We start from the raw sequence: 12,139 nt of genomic DNA on the forward strand, positions 1-12,139 counted from the left end.
AGCTGGGAGTTAGTTCTGTTACCTGCTGTGACCCTGACAGATTCCAGTCCTACAAAGTTCCCCATCATGCTTGCCCAGTTGTTAAGCTGGCCCTGTCATCCACTCCAGCTTCGAGGGATGCACTGCTCAGTTCAGTTTCTGGCTGTGCACCTGACTGCTGCTGACAGGCTTAGATTCTTTGGCTTTGGGTTCTGATTACTAGAACTGAGGCTAGCTTGTGACCCAGCCTCTTCCCCAGAACACTGTCACTGTGCCTAAAGACTTCTTGCCTACCCTGTCCTGATTCTTTTACACTGCTATAGGCATCTGTCCATCTTCTTGTGCAATCCTAGACTGGATAGAGTAGTCTACTGCTGTCTCTCTTTAATAATGATGATGATGATAATGACTAGCATTTATATAGCATTGTAAGGTTTGCAAAGTGCCTTAAAAATATTACCTTATATTCACAACAACCCTGAGAGATAGGCGTTATTGTTATAGTTGAGAAAACCTCAGACCCCAGACGTGCTAGTGCCCTGAGTCTTCCATCCTCTGCTGGGATCAATATGTTCCCCAAGGAAAGGTTGCTAGGGACCAGGTCCCACATCTTCCATTAACCCCAAAGCAACAAGTTCTATCTGTGCCAGAAAAAGGCAACTTCCATGTCCTGCCTGTAGCCCAATTTCTCAACTGTGATGGAGAGAACCTCTGATGCAAAGAAAAGCAACCCTTCCTTTAACTTCAGGTCTCTCACTTCCTGTTGGTGCTTGTGTTTTGAAGTCCTCCACTAAAGGATGAACATTCTCACACCTGTTCATACCCTTCACCTCCTAGTGACTATGAACTGTAGATCATCATCCAAACTCCATTCCCTATCTCCTACCCCCTGATTCCTTATTCCCGGCTCCCTCAACCCTCCCACTCCAAACTGCCATCCAAACTCCACTTAGTCTTTCCACTGTGCCCTCTAGAATACCTATTCCATAGACAACAAACTTCCTTTCATGTTAGATCATTTCCTCTCCCAATCCTTCCATCTACTAACTCTTACGGAAGCCTGACTTACCCCTGACAACATAGCCTCGCTGGGTACACTACTAGTAAGTGGCTATACTTTCACTCATTCTCCTTGACTCACTTATCGAGCCACTTGCTCCCTCTTGCCACTTCCAGGTTCTCCCCTTCCTTCTTTACTCAGTAACCTCTCTTCCTTTAGGTTTCATGCCATTCATATGAATAGCCAAATGAAAATCCTAGCTGTTGTCTACAGACCCCACAGTTTATTCCTGTTCCTTCCTGAAAGAGTACAATACCTGGTTCAAATTTTCTCTCCTTCTCAACTTCTATCCTCATACTAGGGGGTTCAACATAAATACTGAATAAATATCTCTCTCAAATATGCTAATCACTCAGTTCCTCAACCTACTCATCTCCCATAAACTACTCCTCTAACCAACCTCAGGCATGCACAAAGATATTCCTATCTTTGATCTTACCATCAATCACAAATGTTCTACCTCTATGTTCAAGAATTCCGAAATTCTTTTATCTGACCCATATCTATGGGATTTTTACCTCTCTTTCTGCCTTGCCTTACAAAATTCTACTCTTTTTCACACACCATAACCTCCAATCGTTTGACTCAATTCTCGCCCCATGCACAAGTCAATCTCTCCTCTTTTTCCCATCTTGATCTCTTGGTGAATCAATTCAACTTCATACAGTCCTCCTCTCTTGAATCCCTACCTCCCTTACTACGTTGTCAATTATGCCCAGGCAAGCCTCAGCCTTGGATCGCTCCCACTATTCATTTTACTTCATTCTATACACATGCTGCTGAATGAAGTTGGAGAAAACCACACAATTATTCTAACTGGTTTCACTACAGATTTCTGTTATATAACCTCAACTAGGCTCTCACTACAGCTAGGCAATCCTACTATACATCCCTTATAAATTCACTATTCCTCTCTCCATAGTGACTCTTCCAAAACTTTTCATCCCTCCTTAAACATCTCATGCCTCCTCCTTCCCCCTACTCAGCAAAGAACTTTGGCTCATATTTTACAGAAAAAAATTGAGGTCATTCACTGTGAACTCCCTCTTTGTTATCACGTATCATTTAGATGCCTTCTACTATCTTCTCCTTAACCCTGTCTCACATGATGAAGTGGTCTTACTTCTTAACAAGGCTAACCCCCTATGTGCTCAACTGCTCCCATTCCAACACTCATCTTCTCCAATAGATTGCCCCACCCCATCATCCCTACTCTCTCTTATCTACAATCTCTCCTTGTCTGCTGACTCCTTCCCTACTGCCTATAAATATATCCATGTCTCCCTTATTCTGAAAAAAACCCTGACTTTGATCCTTGTATACTCACTATCATCCTTTACTATCATCTCATGTTCGTCCTGCATTGCCAAAGAAGACCATGCCATCAGAGAAATGATGATATGACATGCACTTGACTTTGTTTTGAGTGAGGGAGGGCTATGAAGGTCACCAGCCTCATTTCTCCAGAGCCATCTGAATCCAGTGACCTGATATTCCTCAGGATGACTGCAAAAAAAAAAAAAATCATCTCATACTATCATCTCATCTGCTCTTTGTAGCTAAACTCCTTGAGAAAGCTGTTTACAATAATCCAATCCATCCTCCATTCAGTCACTAATGTTATTTTATAAAGCACAGATCCAATTCCGTTACTTCCCTACTCGATAAACTCCAGTGGCTTCCTAAAGCCTCCAGGATCAAATACAAAATGCTCAAGTTGACATTCAAAACCCTTTAGAACCTAGCCCCCTCCTACTTTTCCAGTCTTCTTACACCTTACTCTTCAATGTGTCTACTCACTGGTCTATTCTAGGAACAAGATATTCCATCTCTCAGCTCTGGGCATTTTCTCTGGATGTCTCTCCTGACTAGAAATCTTCCTCTCCTCCACTCCATCTACTCACCTCCCTAGCTATTATTAAGTCCCAATTAAAATCCCTGCTAAAAAAGCCTTCCTCAATCCTCCTAATTCCAACATTGTCCCACTGTTAATTATTTTCTAGTTATCATGTATACAGCCTGCTCTATATTTATTTGTGTGATGAATAAAATCCCTAGATAGAGTTTCTGGATAATTAATAACCAAGTTATTAATTAGGCTAGCCTAGAATCAATAAATTGATCATCAGTGATTTCTCTCAGTAACCAAAGATACAAAGGGAGCCTTCAAATCATCCTAAATTGAGTATGTGCCTTCTGAGTAAAACTCAACCCTAATTGGTGGACATTTAATGAGGTAGGCTAAAAGTCTTCAGTTCCTCCTTCTAAGAATATGGCTTGATCATGAGACACACCAGCCTCAAGGCATCTGGGCAGGGGAAGCCCTTTCCATTTGGATCTCACTAGCTAGTTTTCTTCATGCACTGAGTTGCCCTAAACTCTAAAGGAGGAGACAAGGACAACGGGTTGCTCCCCCAGGCAAAGGCCTACCCAGACTGGATGCTGTTTATTCTTTCAATAGAAATTAAGTTTCCCAGTTGGGTGGGGTCCACTCAACCTAGTTAATGAGCATGTGCCGTGGGCACTTCTCATCCCTCAGTCATACTCTTCAGAGACTGTCCTTTTAAGGAGTTGAGTCTTGACTGAAATAAGAGGAAAAGGGTGGATCAAAATTAATAATTAGTTATTAACATAATAGTATAATATTAATTTCTCTCATTTGTTTGCATGTTGTAAGTTCCTTGAAGGCAGGGACTGTCTTTTACCTCTTTGTATCCTCAAAGATTAGCACAGACATTGGCACACAGTTGGCTGAGTGAAAGTAAGGGTTCAGAGTCATCGTTGTAAAGTGAAAAGAGGACTGAATTTAGAGTTAGGACACCTGTGTTTGAAGAGGGGTTCTAATCCTTACTGGCATAGAGTAGGTGCTTAATAAACATTTATTGTTATCCCCATTTTATGGATGAGGGAACTGAGCCTGAGAGAGGTTGTGACTTGCCCTGGATCACACAGCTAGTAAGTGTGTGAGGCTGAATTTGAACTCAGGTCTTCCTAACTCCAGGTCTAGTATTCTATCCACTACATCAATTAGTGTTTTTGATCACTGGTCCTACCTGGTACTGTTTGAGATTTTTGCTGGGGAGTATGTGGCAAAGCTGGGCTTCTCGATAACTTTTCATAATACCACCTTAAATGGAATTCTATTTTTACTTAAAAGACTTAGATATTTCTAAATATGAATGAACAAGAAACTCATTTGCCATGGTCAAATAAGACACATTTGACTTTACTCCACTTGAAAAAAACAGTTAATAGGCGTGTTTTGTGGTGATATGTTGAAAAGACCATTTTAACACGAAAACCTTATTACATTTTGACTACAGGTGAGCAAAGAATTCTCTGATTAACCAAATAAAATGAACCATGTTTTACAAAAGTAACATCTTATTTGCGTAAAATGGGGTTTTCTGTTGTGGTTATTATAATGGCAAAATATTCATCTCTATTAATGGTTGAAAAATGATTCCAAATAAAAAAACCAATAGCACTATGTTTTGAGAAAGTTTGAAGCAAAAAAAAAACCAAAACAAAACCAAGCCAATCTATGTAGTAGGAGAAACATCTATTACCAAGCTTTCTGGGATTATCTCTCCTCCCCATCTCTGCTAAACTCCTTGAGAAAGCCATCTATATTCATTGCCTCCACTTTTTCTTCTCTCACTTGATTCAGACCCCTTTGCAATTTGACTTCTGGTCTCATAATTCCATCTGAAACTGCTCTCTCCGAAGTTATCAATGATCTCTCAGTCACCAAATTTAACAGCCTTTTCTCAGTCCTCATCCATCTTGGCCTCTCTGCAATCTTTAACACTGTCCATCACCTTCTTCTCCTGGGTACTCTCTTCTTTCTAAGTTTGTATAACCCTCCTCTTTTGGTTCTGCTAGCTATTTGATTATTTCCCATTCTCCTTTGCTGGATCTTGATCAGGATAGAGACTGCTAATTGTGGATGATTTCCAAGACTCTGTCCAGCGCCATTTTCTCATCTCTTGCTATACTATCCTGCTTGATGATCTCATCTCATCCACTCCCATGGGTTCATTTATCACCTCTATGTAGATGAATTCTCATATTTTTTTTTAAATTAAATTTATTTTTAGTTTTCAATAGATACTTCCACAAGATTTTGAGTCCCCTCCCTCCACCCCAAGACAGCATGCATTCTGACTACCACTTCCCCCAATCTACCCTCCCTTCTATCATACCCCTCCCTTCTTTTATCCCCATCCCCTCTGTTTTTTTTTGTAGGGCAAGATAGATTTCTATACACCACTGCCTGTATATCTTATTTACCAGTTGCATGTAAAAACAATTTTTAACATTTATTTTTAAAACTCTGAGTTCCAACCACTCTCCCTTCCTCCCTCGCCACCCATCCCCACTGTGAAGGCAAGCAATTCAATATAGGCTATACATGTGTAGTTATGCAAACATTTCTATAACAGTCATATTGTGAAAGACTAATTATATTTCCCTCCATCCTATTCTGCCCCATATTTATTCTATTCTCTCTTTTGACCCTATCTCTCCTCAAAATTGTTTACTTATAATTACCCCCTCCTCCCATTTGGCCTCCCTTCTATTATCTCCCCACCCTCCTCTTATCCCCTTCCCCCCTACTTTCTTGTAGTATAAGATAATTTCCATACCAAATTGAGTGTGCATGTTATTCCCTCCTTAAACCAAATGCAATGAGAGTAAGGTTCACTCTTTCCCTCTCACCTTCCCCCTCTTTCCCTCCATTGAAAAACATTTTTCTCGCCTCTTTTATATGAGAAAATTTGCCCCATTCTATTTCTCCCTTTCTCCTCCAAATATATTCCTCTCTCACTCCTGAATTTAATTTTTTTAGATTTCATCCCTACCTATTCAACTGTCCCTGTGCCCTCTGTCTATATGTATATAATCCCTCCAACTACCTTAATATTGAGAAAAGTCTCATAATTTACAAATATGATCTTTCCATGTAGGAATGTAAACAGCTCAACTTAGTAAGTACCTTATGATTTCTCTTTCCTGTTAACCTTTTCATGCTTCTCTTGATTCTTGTGTTTGAAAGTCACATTTCCTATTCAGCTCTGGTCTTTTCATCAAGAATGCTTGAAAGTCCTCTATTTCATTGAATGACCATTTTTTCCTCTGAAGTATTATACTCAGTTTTGCTGGGTAGGTGATTTTTGGTTTCAATCCCAGCTCCTTTGCCCTCTGGAATATCATATTCTAAATCCTGTGATCCCTTAATGTAGAAGTTGCTAGATCTTGTGTTATCCTGATTGTATTTCCACAATACTCCAATTATTTCTTTCTGGTTTCTTACAATATTTTCTCCTTGATCTGAGAGTTCTAGAGTTGGTTACAATATTCCTAGGAGTTGTCCTTTTGGGATCCCTTTCAGGAGGCAATAAGTGAATCCTTTCAATATGTATTTTACCCTCTGGTTCTAGAATATCAGGGAAGTTTTTCTTGATAATTTCTTAAAAGATGATATCTAGGCCCTTTTTTTATCATGGCTTTCAGGTAGTGAAGCACAGGCCTGATCATGTCATTCCCATGCTCATTATTAGCTCCAGTGGCCAATGAACTCTAAGACCAAATATAAAATGCCTCGGTTTGGCATGTAGAGCTCTTTACAATCTGGCCACTGTTGGCAGGTCTGATCATATCATTTGCCTATCCAATAAACTCCAATAACTTTCTGTTACCTCCAGGATTCAATATAAAATCCTTTGATATTAAAACCTTTTACAACCTGGCTCTTTCCTACTTTTCAAGTCTTTTTACATGTTAATCCCTTTCTTACGTGTTATTTCTTGAACATAACATTCCATCTCCCCTCATCATGCCTTTTCACTGGCTGGATGTCCATCCTTCTTGGAATGTTCTCTTTCTTTCCCACTGCCATATGTCTTCCCTGGATTTTTTCAAGACAGCCCATATCCAGCCTTTTATAGGAGGCTTTTCCAGGGCTACTTCTCTCCCAGTCCCAACTAGACTTTCCTCCTTCCGCCTATTCCCTTTGGGATTACCTTCCTTTTCTACTGTATGTATCTTGTACATATAAGTATTTGTATATTGCCTTCTCTGTTAGAATATGAGCTCCTTGAGGGCACGCACCATGATTTTTGCCTTTTTTATATCCCCAGTGCTTAGCATGGTGTCTGGCATACAGCAAGTACTTAAATGCCTGTTGACTGACTGTATGAACTGATAAAGTGAAGTATGTGAACAGACATGATAACCATAATAAGGAAAAATGACTTTGAAAAGACTTCAGAGCTCTGATAAATGCAGTGACCAAACAAGACTGATGGTAACACATCCTGCATACCTCAAAGCGACTTCGTAGTGACCAACTATAGGTGCAGAAAAAGACACAAACTTACAGGCACAAATAACATGTTGATTAATTTAGCTTCATAGGATAATAATAATAATGTTTGTATAGTACTTACTATGTGACAGGCACTATGCTAAGTGCTTTACAATTAATATCTCATTTAATCCTCAAAAGAAACCAGCAACTTATTTACTATCACAATTCACATTTTACAGATGAGAAAACTGAGGCAGAGTTTAAGTGACTTGCTCAGGGTTACACAGCTAGTAATTGCTGAGACCAGTACTGAACTCAGTCTTCCTCACTTTGGGTCTGGCACTCTATCCATTGTGCCACCTAGGCACTACAATAGCTCCAGAGTTGGAAGGGACCTCAGATGCCCCTGATCCCCCTCCTTATTTTGCAGATTAGGTCATCCAAGTAAGTGCCAGAGATGAGATTTGAATCCAGGTTTTCTGACTCCAAAGCCAGAGCTCTTTCCACTTGACTAGGAGGAAAGGCAGGGAATTGGTGGGTAATGAGAATGATGTGGGAAAAAAAGAAGGAAAGAAAGAAAAGGGCATCAAGGAAACAAAAGAGAGCAGAAGAAGTTTAGAAGAGGATTCCTCTGATTAGTATTGTGTTGAACAATACACTTAAAAAAAATTGTATCTAAATTCACAGTTTCAAATGTAATCTTTTTCATTCTTTGTCCATTGAAATGTTAATGTTTGTTAAATTCACAATAAAAAATTAAATTAAATTAAGCACAGTTACGTGAACAAATTCAGGAGTCAAACAGTGGAAGCTTGATGGAAAAGCATTTGGGGGGGGAGGTAGAGCCAAGATGGCAGAGTAGAAGGATGGATCTGTGGTAGCTCTACCCCCAAAGTCCATAAAATACCTGTAAAAATGATTCTAAACAAATTCTAGAGAGGCAGAAGCCACAAAACCACAGAGAGAAAGAGATTTCCAACCCAAGACAGCCTGGAAGGCTGACAGGAAAGGTCTATTGCACAGGGCTCAGGGTGGAGCACAGCCCAACCTTGCCCACGTGGCACTGGAAGGGACAGGACTGGAGCAGGCTTCAGGGTGTGGAATCACGGGTAGCAAATGCAGTTCCCAGATTTCTCAACCCACAAATACCAAAGACAGCTTCAAAGGTCAGTAAGAAAGCTTCTTCACCTGGGTAAGTAATAGCAGGGTCCAGCACTAGTCCTGGCACCAGGGTGGTGGAAGTCACTGCAGCAGCATCCCCTTTTGGAACCTTCAGCTGAAAGACCTTGGGGGAATCAAGAAGCTGATCAGAATCTCAGCCCTGAGTGTCAGCTCTTGGGTGAGGAGGAGCACTGACCTGGTGGACCTGGTGGTGGAGTTAGTGGAGGCTCTGGAGAGGGAATTCTACTCACGGATCCTGGGGAGAAAAACTTGTGGTTGCTCTCAGACCAGAGTGCAGGACAGGAGAGGAATAAACTCCTCTCCCTTGATTGTGCCACCTTGTAGGAACTGAGAACTTACAGGTCCCTAGAGTATACCCTCCACTTGACAAAGGACTCAAAAGTCAAATAACTGGTTGGCAAAATGCCCCCAAAAAGGAAAAAAAAAATCAGACTATAGAAGTTTACTTTCTTGGTGAACAGGTACTTTCCTCCATCCTTTTGGATGAGGAAGAACAAAACATATCATTAGAGAAAGACATCAAAGTCAATGCTTCTTCATCCAAAACCTCTAAAATAAATTTGCAATTGTCTCAGGACACAGAAGAGCTCAAAAAAGATTTTGAAAATCAAGTAAGAGAGGTGGAGGAAAAACTGGGAAGAGAAATGAGAGCGATGCAAGAAAATCATGAAAAGTGAGTCACCAGCTTGCTAAAGGAGACCCCCAAAAATGCTGAAGAAAATAACACCTTTAAAAATAGGCTAACTCAAATGGCAAAAGAGGCCCAAAAAGCCAATGGGGAGAAGAATGTTTTAAAAAGTAGAATTAGCCAAATGGAAAATGAGGTCCAAAAGCTCACTGAAGAAAATAGTTCTTTAAAAATTAGAATAGAGCAGATGGAAGCTAATGACTTTATGAGAAACCAAGAAATCACAAAACAAAACCAAAAGAGTGAAAAAATTGAAGACAATGTGAAATATCTCATTGGAAAAACAACTGACCTGGAAAATAGATCCAGGAGAGACAATTTAAAAATTATGGGGCTACCTGAAAGCCATGATAAAAAACAAAGAGCCTAGACATCATCTTTCAGGAAATTGTCAAGGAAAACTGCCCTGATATTCTAGAACCAGAGGGTAAAATCAATATTGAAAGAATCCACCCATTGCCTCCTGAAAGAGATCCAAAAAGAAAAACTCCTAGGAAATACTGTAGCCAGATTCCAGAGTTCCCAGATCAAGGAGACTATTGCAAGCAGCCAGAAAGAAACAATTCAAGTATTGTGGAAATACAATCAGGATAACACAGGATCTAGCAGCTAGATCAAGGGATCGAAGGGCGTGGAATATGATATTTCAGGAGTCAAAGGAACTAGGTTTAAAACCAAGAATCCCCTACCCAGCAAGACTGAGTATAATACTTCAGGGGAAAAAATGGTTGTTCAATGAAATAGAGGACTTTTAAGCATTCTTGATGAAAAGACCAGAGCTGAATAGAAAATGTGACTTTCAAACACAAGAATCAAGAGAAGCATGAAAAGGTTAACAGGAAAGAAAAATCGTAAGAGACTTACTGAAGTTGAACTGTTTACATTCCTACATGGAAAGATAATATTTGTAACTCTTGAGACTGTTCTCAGTGTTTGGATAATTGGAGGGATTATATACATATAGACAGTGAGTTGAATAGGAAGAGATGATAACTAAAAAAATAAAATTAAGGACTGAGAGGAATATATTGGGAGGAGAAAGGGAGAAATCAAATGGGATAAATTATCTCCCATAAAAGAGGCAAGAAGAAGCTTTTTCAATGGAGGGGAAAAGCGGGGAGGTGAGAGGGAAAAAAATGAAGCTTACTCTCATCACATTTGGCTTAAGGAGGGAATAACATGCACACTCAATTTGGTATGAAAATCTACCTTACACTACAGGAAAGTAGGGGAGAAGGTGATAAGTGGAGTGTGAGGAGATGATAGAAGGGAGGGCAAATGGGAGGAGGGAGTAATTAGACATAAACACTTTTGGGGAGGGACAAGGTGAAAAGAGAGAATAGAAGAAATAGGGGACAGGATAGGATAGAGGGAAATAGAGTTAGAATTTCACAACATGACTATTATGGAAGTCATCTGCACAATTACACATGTATAGCCTTTATTGCACTGCTTGCCTTCACTTGGGGATGTAGGGGGAGGGAGGAAGGGAGAGAAATTGGAACTCAGAGTTTTAGGAGCAAATGTTGAGAGTTGTTTTTGCATACAACTGGGAAATAAGAAATACAAGTAATGGGGTATACAAATCTATCTTACCCTACAAGAAAAGAGAGAAAATGGGGATAAGGGAAGGGAGTGTGAGATAGAAGGGAAGGCAGATTGAGGGAAGGGGTACTCAGAATGCATGGTGTTTTGGGGTGGGGGAAGGGAGGGATGGGGAGAAAATTTGGAACTCAAAATCCTGTGGAAATGAATGTTCAAAACTAAAAATAAATAAATTAAAAAAAGAAAAGAAAAGAAAAGCATTTGGATCAAGCCCAGTAAAGGGAGAAGCAAAAGCAATTGTCTTCTGAGTAGACTACAGGCCAGCAGGACCAAAGGAAGAAATAAGTGAGGAGTTCTGGAACCATATCACAAGTGTGGCACTGAGGCATAATATAACAATGATAGTCAGCAACAATCATCCAGAAGTTTGTTGCAGTCATCTCTTTGCCCAAAACACAGAAGCTAATATTTTCTTGTCTTTCCTTAATAACTTCATATCTTCCCAAAGGCAGAGGAAAAAGCAAGGAAAAAGTCTACTCTGAACCTGATTTGTTCACTGTAAGGGAGACATAGTTGCTAGGATAGAAATGGTTGGTTGTCCTTCCAACTCAAAGAGGACCAAAATGGCATCACTACATCAGGGTCAATGTGCAGTATGTCCAGTTGTGGCTGATCATAACAATGAAACTTGGAAGGCTCTACCAAAGACTGGGCATAAATGGTACATATGAACATCCAGAATGGAGATGTCTCTAAATTTGTGCATCTCATGTTCCTTTTGAGCTATACTATGCTAGGCAGTCCTGTGCCAATGTCTCCCATGTCTCCTGATCAATTTGAAAGTTCTTCAGAGATAGCTTGAAAAGTATCCTTGTTTTGCTTCTTCTGATCTCCATGTGAACAAATGCTTACTTTGTGTGAATTGTCTATGAAAACCTTTTAAACTATTATTTAGGCTATTTCCATTTTAAGATAGAAACAGTGGAAGGCTAAATGGCTGAATGACTACTTGCTATGAGTTTCACTAGATCAGAGGTTTCCAAATTTATCTGGCCCACTGCTTCCTTTTAAAAAAATTACTCAGAACCCCCCCCCCCCCTAGAAATCTACTTCCTTTAACTCTTTTTTTTTTTTTTGGTGAAATTTGAGTCATTTAAAAAAATACAACTTTTTTAAAAGACATCTTAAATTTAGTACTTTATTGTAAATTTGTGGGGGTTTTTCCTGGATTGACATTCTGATGATGTCACATAGTATCTTAAGCAAGTCATTATACACACATTATATACACATAGTCCTGGCAATGTGAGCTGGACTTCTCAACAACCTCTGACAGGCTCACCTGCCAACGTACGCTTGTTAAGACCTGTTG

This window comes from Notamacropus eugenii, chromosome 4, assembly GCF_028372415.1.
Source record: "Notamacropus eugenii isolate mMacEug1 chromosome 4, mMacEug1.pri_v2, whole genome shotgun sequence".
Classification (NCBI taxonomy): Eukaryota; Metazoa; Chordata; class Mammalia; order Diprotodontia; family Macropodidae; genus Notamacropus; species Notamacropus eugenii.